The sequence below is a fragment of the Diceros bicornis genome, chromosome X, assembly GCF_020826845.1.
Source record: "Diceros bicornis minor isolate mBicDic1 chromosome X, mDicBic1.mat.cur, whole genome shotgun sequence".
In the NCBI taxonomy this organism is placed as follows: Eukaryota; Metazoa; Chordata; class Mammalia; order Perissodactyla; family Rhinocerotidae; genus Diceros; species Diceros bicornis.
Genome location: NC_080781.1, coordinates 59,909,319 through 59,916,054, shown reverse-complemented (window position 1 = coordinate 59,916,054; position 6,736 = coordinate 59,909,319). Strand labels below are relative to the sequence as shown.

General features: G+C 47.1%; 1 pseudogene; it reads right to left on the bottom strand.

Moving 5' to 3' along the window:
- Nucleotides 1-899: 899 nt before the first annotated feature.
- Nucleotides 900-4,326, bottom strand: LOC131400283 (G-protein coupled receptor 83-like; annotated as a pseudogene).
- Between the last annotated feature and the right edge of the window lie 2,410 nt (nt 4,327-6,736).

The following is a 6,736-nucleotide window of genomic DNA, read 5'->3' as shown; positions in this document are numbered from 1 at the left end:
TGGACACAATTAAATCAACAGTGAACAATTACACTTTCTCTTTTTTCAGAAAATGGAAGGCAAAACTAGATAATACAAGTTTACATGAGACAAGGTATGATGTTAAATGTAGGGTCAAGAAATAGGGAGGATGTTTTGGAGTGCTAAATTGGGCACTTAAATTGTCAACACATTCAAAGGGAAGCTATCACCAAATTACTGTATTTGCAACCTGCGGAAGTAACCCAGGTGATGTGGGGTGAGCCATTAACTGCCTTATCTTTTCCTGTAAGATTTCTCATTCTCACTCTGCCATAAGGAAATAAGATATGACTATTTGCATTTACAAAGTGCTGTACGTTCCCAGAGCACCTGATAAAATTTCAGATACTATATCTTTTTCTTTTGGCATTTTCCTGGGAATATTTTGGGAACAATAGAGATACTGGCTTCTTGACCATCTAAATAAAATACAAATAAGAATCTCTGGGAGCTCTTAGCACCTGAGATGATGTGCATGATGTCAGAAGACAAGTGCCATGGCCAGGTGGGCACACAAAAAATGGAGAGGGGAACAGTGGCCAAAATCAGAGGTGGAATTCAGGACACCCCAAATCAGAGCGTAACTTTCCTTTGAGTGATGGAAAAACACCTCTGATGAGACTGGAGATCTAATATCTTCAGTTTACTCACTGTCAGGAGAGAGAAAAAAGTAGGAACGGGAAACAGGAGAAAAGACAGAGAAAAGGAAATGAAAGAGCAAGTGAGACACATATGATGGTTCATATGGCCCCCATCCCTCAAGTTCCAATCCGTCCCTCCACTCCCCCCATCATAAAAAATTAAAGAAACCAAATTATTTTGGCCCCACCCTATCTCAGAGATTTTGCAGATGGATAACCTATCGCGGTCTCGGCAGCTTAAACTCTAGGCACTGTTGGCTAGAGAAAGGAGATTTCTACCTCTGGGAAGGGAAGGGTACTGGGTAGCTCATTGAAATCTTTGAATTGTGGTAATTTGGGCATTCCAGGATTGAGATCCACCCAAGGAGGGTGGTGAGTGGGTGAGACAGAGCTAAACCAGCGGTGCTCCCCTCGCTGTTGGCTGATTCCACCTAGCAGCATCTTCTGGACTTCTGTGATGACTTTCTGAACTTCAATGTGGAAGCTATTGCTGAGCCAGCAGTAGATGTAGGGATTGTAGCAGTAGCTGCTAACTGCCAGCCAGTGGAGGAAGAAGTAGAGACCCTTGTGGCTTGAGATGGATTCACTGGATGGCAGCATCAGGTAGAGGTTGAGGGGAAGCCAGAAGATAGTGTAGACAAGCACCACCATCATCAACATCTTCAGGGTCTGCTTCTTCCCACGCTGGCAGATGTAGGTGTAGATGTTGATGTCATCAACAGCATTATGGATCCACAGCTTCTTGGCCACATGACCATAGATGACCACCAGCGCCATCAATGGCAAGATGAAGAAGAGCAAAAAAGTGCTCAGGTCAAGGTATTTCCATGTGGAAATATATGGGAAACTGAGGAGGCAGAACGTTTCTTCAGTTATGTTTCTAGGTTATAAGAGAGACAGAGAAAGAGAAACATTAACTTTATTTGCCTTTTCCCTAAGGCCCACAGCTAGGTGTTTTAAGGCAGTGAGGCCTTAAAGAAGAGACATATTTACTATTTGTGTGTACATTGGGCCTGAAGACTAGTTATAAAGCCGAGAGCTTTAGGGTTCACCTATTCCAGACCTCTCATGTGACATACAGGGAAGCCATGGACCCCAAACAGAAAGTGATATGCCTAACAACTCATTGTCATGAGAGTTCTTGGGTACTCTTAATAAATACCAATTTAGAGAAATTTATTGCCGTACCCATGTTTGGAAATGTGCTATTACAGCTCCTACTCCAAGGTCGTGTTTTGCTGGAATCCAAACACTGGCCAGCCTGTGTTCCTCTTATCGAATCTCCACTCGGTAAAGCTTTTGGTATATGGAATGTGGCAAAGCAGCATAGGTGCTAACAATCCAGATGAGAATGACGCAAACATTACCTTGCATTGGAGTAATTTGGGACTTCAGGGGATATAGCATCACCTGGAAGAAAAAGGACCCCACCACAATTCAACAACTCAAATTAGGGCTACTTATTAGCCATTCATTCTTTTGCAAAGGTGCAAAGACTTGGGAGGCGGGGGGTAATGTGCTTTCTGTACTAGTTCAGTAGACAGATGAGTGGCATTTTGTTTTATGAAAGAACAACATTGACTAGTGTCGAGAGAAACATTTCAATGGGAAGACAGGAATCCAAATGGACTGACTTCAAAGCTTCTGTTTCTGAGTAGGAAGTTCAGTGGAGAAGAGGGTTGGATGTCCAAAAGTGTGACTTATTTTTCCTTTATCATATATGGATGAGTAAGCACCCCACATCCCTCCATCCTTTCTTCCACTTGGCTCCCTTCATGCCCTTCTCCCTCCACCCGCTCCCACCTTGATCCCTCCATGGCTACTCTTCCCTCCCTCCCTCCCTTTTTTCTCCCTACCTCCTTCCCTCCCTATGTCCTTTCTTCTATTCCCTCTCCCATCTCCCTCCATTTCCTGTCACCTAGATGCCTCCATGGCCCCTTCCATCTGGATCCAGCCACAACCCCTTCAATCTTCCTCTATGTCCCTCCCACTTCATTTGTTTTCTGGCTCCCTTCCAACTGATTAACAATGTAACTCCTCCCAGCTTCTCATCCTCTGCCCCACCTCATTCCTTTTAAATCACTTCCAGCCCTCCTCCCAACTCCTTCTTCCTCAAGACTCTCTATGCCTTCCAACTTCATTTGCTAAGTCCTCATTCACAGACTTCATGCCCACATCCCAGACTCAACCCACCACCAGCCCTGAAGCCATACCCTCCTCTGACTCATCTCTTCCCTCTTCTTCCCTTAGCTGGTCCTGCAATGCAACAAATAAAAAATGTTTTCCAAAGGAGAAGGAGGGTACTTTTTAACCATTTGCTTATTGCCACATCTCTGTTCTCATAGCACCATATCAAAGATGGTGGCATTTTTATTATGTAAGATTTGATTTGGTGACGGTCTATATTTCACCATCTTACAGTCCTCCTAAATTATAGATATACATTCACATAGGTAGTCTCAAGGAACTCAAAGAACATTATAGATTATTTGTGATCTTAGCTGCTTCCATGTATCTAGAAGAACCTACCCTTTTACAAGACCTGAAGAGGCCTGGGAAACACATACCCAAGGTCAGTCCAGGGAAATAGCACAAGAGTACGGAGCAAAATGATTGAGATGGCATGTTATCTTCTCAAAAACCAAGGAATTACACAGATAGAGCACCTGTGGGAGAAAGGGCACAGTAAGGCATGGGAATTCAGCCCTGGATTTTCAACTCTTACAAGCTCCAAAACATAGGTAAAAGCCTCCTTGCTTCACCAAACTGGCATTGTCTCAAAAAGCAAATAAACGTTTTCACCTTGCAGTTCTCATGCACCTCTCATCTTTTCCAGCTTGAAGACACAGACCCCAAATCACAAACATTGTTAGCCACCTTCCAGTCCAAGCACTGCATATGAAAGATGAGGAAACCAACACTAGGTCTCTGTGACAAAGCTGGGACTCACATGTCAGTCCAAAGCTTACCTGCAACAGGGCCCCACTGCCTCCCTGGGCAACCTAAATCTCTCAGCATCTGCCAAGGTAGGAGATTAGCTCAGCAAAACAACCACAATCATGCCTGTAACAGCCCACTCCCCAGTTTCCAAACTCTTTACAACATCTCTGTTATTCCCGTCTCTAGGCGCAAACGCTCTCTGAATCAACCAAACCCACTCCACTCCAGCTCTCTTTTCTACCACGCAGCTCTCTCTGTTGCAAGTGCAAAGTTGTGTTTCTGCTGTCATGGCCTGTGATCATCCTCCTCTGAACACAGCCTACTATGGTGAAGGGAGGCCTGAGAAGAGCCACCATCATGTTGGTCATGGAGATATTGACTATGAGGAGGCTGGTGGCAGTGTGCACCCTATTGTATTTCATAATCACACGGTTTAAGACCCAATTGCCTAGGATGCAGCCAAGACCACTGTGGTGTGCCCTATCAATAGCCAGAACTGCACATGCTCATCCTGGGACACCATCTCCAAAGCCATGAGACCTGACGTATTAGCCAGGTTGCCCATGTTCCGGATGTGGTTGGGCAGCTTATGGATCATGGAGAGCACGCTATCACGACCTGAGTGGCAGACAGCAGAAGCAGCATTGGACATAAAGTGCAGCACCTGGGAGGCAGTGGAGGTAATCAGGTCATTAAAACCGCTTGGCCCTCTCAGAGCTTTGGAGGGTCAGCTCATCCCCGGTAGCTCATGGTGCCAGGCTTCAGGAAAGCCTCTCCGGGCAATTCTGTGGGCTGGACGACCAGCTTGACACCTTTGGAGAACCTCAAGGTCCGTAAGCTACTGGGTCAGGGAGTGCCTAGGGAAGAGAGAGGGAGAGGTGAGGGATCTCCACAGAGCGCTGGGCGAGCTCTGCTCAGCGTCAGGAAGCTTTCAGCAGAGAGGGTGCTCTCTAAGGTGTGTGTGTGGAGGAGGGAAAGAGGGAGTAGTGCTAGCCTCAGGGGACGAGCAAGAAGGAAGGCAAAAAGACTGGACCGCTGAACCGACTCGGAGTGGGCAAGTGCAAGGAGCTGAGCTGGGCAGTGGAGCACGGGGCGGGGGAACGCGGCGGGCTCCAAATACCCGACAGCTTGGGGAGCGCAGGCAGCGCCCGTTCTAAACTGGAGACAGCAGCGCCAAGTGCTGCCCCCACACCGCTCCTCCTTCGAGCAACCCAGGGTTGTTCCGACTATATTTCTGTTGCCGTCAATCAGTCTTTGAATCTTTCTAATGCCAGTCTGCGCCGCGGGCACAGCAGAGCCAGATGCTGCCACTAGCGCTCTGAACCAGTGCCCTCAGCGCCTTCTGCAGGCGCCCTTTATAGAAATTCGAGGGGCCCCGCACGGGAGCCGCGGCTGAAACCCCGCCCTGTCCATCGGGCTGGGGAGCCAAACTGGTTGGTAAAGTCTTTGCAGCTCCTGTCTCAGGCCCCCCTCCTTTCGCTGCACTTCCTTGGCTCCCCCTCCTCCTTCTTGCTGCATCTGGGAGGCAGGACTTGAGGGGTTCTCTAGACAACCTCCACAATCTGCCTTCTTCACCTATCCTTTTCCTTACTCTCTCTGGTTCTTCTGCACCAGTGCCCGAAATACTGGCTAGGAGCTGTGGGGCAGGGAACTAAGAGGGGGCTGTGGAGACTGCAGTGGCAATTGGACAGAATCATGATCTGACCAACAAGTTGCACGCCACATTCGGAGCCAGCGACCTGGGTGGCGTTGGCGGAGAGTGGTTGCCAGGAAGAGCCTGCACAGATTTGAAGGCTGTGCAAGAAGAATGAGTGAGGGGGCAGTCAAAGAATCGGGAGGGGACACCGTAGAGTCTGTGAGCCCAAGTAAGGGTCACCTAGAAGGGGGAGACTTTCACGATGATGATGCTGATGCATGCTCTGCTTTCTCCAATGAGCAGCCAGCAGCTTCAAAACCACATGCAGTGACCCTAGGGTTCTGAGTCTGGCCCCCTTGGGAGACACTGTAGTCTCCTCCAACACCCAGGGAGTACTACTTTGGGATCTGGACTGTGGCAGGTTAGTAAGAAGACTGAAGACGTGATCCCAAAGAGGGTTTAGAATTTGGGAAGCTTTTGTAAGTCAATTCTCGCACAGCCTGATGCTGCAGGGAAAGGGAGATGAAGTTCAGTCTTTGGAGTTGTGGTGGAAAAGAGGCTGGGGCTGGTGGTTTCGAGACTGACTATTTTCTTGGGAGTTTTAAGCTGCCTCCTGGAAAAGGGATCTGGAGACCCTTTAGCCACAACTAAAGCAATTGAGCTGCTTCCCTAGAGGTGCTTGGAGGGAACACAACAGTGCCCTGAACCTTTCAGGGTTTGAGTATCCTTTCCTTATCATCTCCCACCCCTCCCCCATCAATTTACAGGTAGAGAAATGGAGGCTTGGGAGTGAAAGAGCTTAAGGAAGGTCACAAAGATAATTAGCACCAGGACTAGAAGTGAGAAATGAGGAGACTGTCAGTCCAGGATGCTTTGCTCTGCAGTAAGCTGTCACTTGAGAAATTCTGGTATTTGTTTCAACTACAGTTTCAAGACTTCCTATCCACTCCCAATCACCAAGGGTGTGGAGAGAGCTAGCAGCTGCACCCTTCTTCTCCTAGAGGAGTCAATAAAGGAGTTACCTATTGTCAATAACTACTTATTAAAGCATAAGCAGAAATTCATTATCATCATCATCATCATCATCATCATCATCTTCTTCATCATCATCATCTAGGCATCAAAGATCCCCAAGCAGCCACAAAGGAGGCAAGCAAATTTCTGCCACACACATTGTGTGATCATGGGTGGGTGTTAGAGAGAGGCAGATTTCAGCTCTTTAGAAGGCTGCATTTGAGAAAAGTGGCTTGAGGTAGTTCTTCTTATTTTCAAGAGTAAAAATGATCATAATAATAGGCCCTTACCAGTGTAGAGCATCTTACAATCATGCAAGTACTTTCATAATCCTTACTTCATCTGATGATAATAGCAACCTTCTCAGGTATGTAAAGTTATCTCCATTTTACTGACAAGGCAAGTGAGGCTCAAACATGTGAAAGTGACATGCACCTGTTCATTGGACAAGATTTACCAAAATGCAGGAATTTTTGTTTTGTTT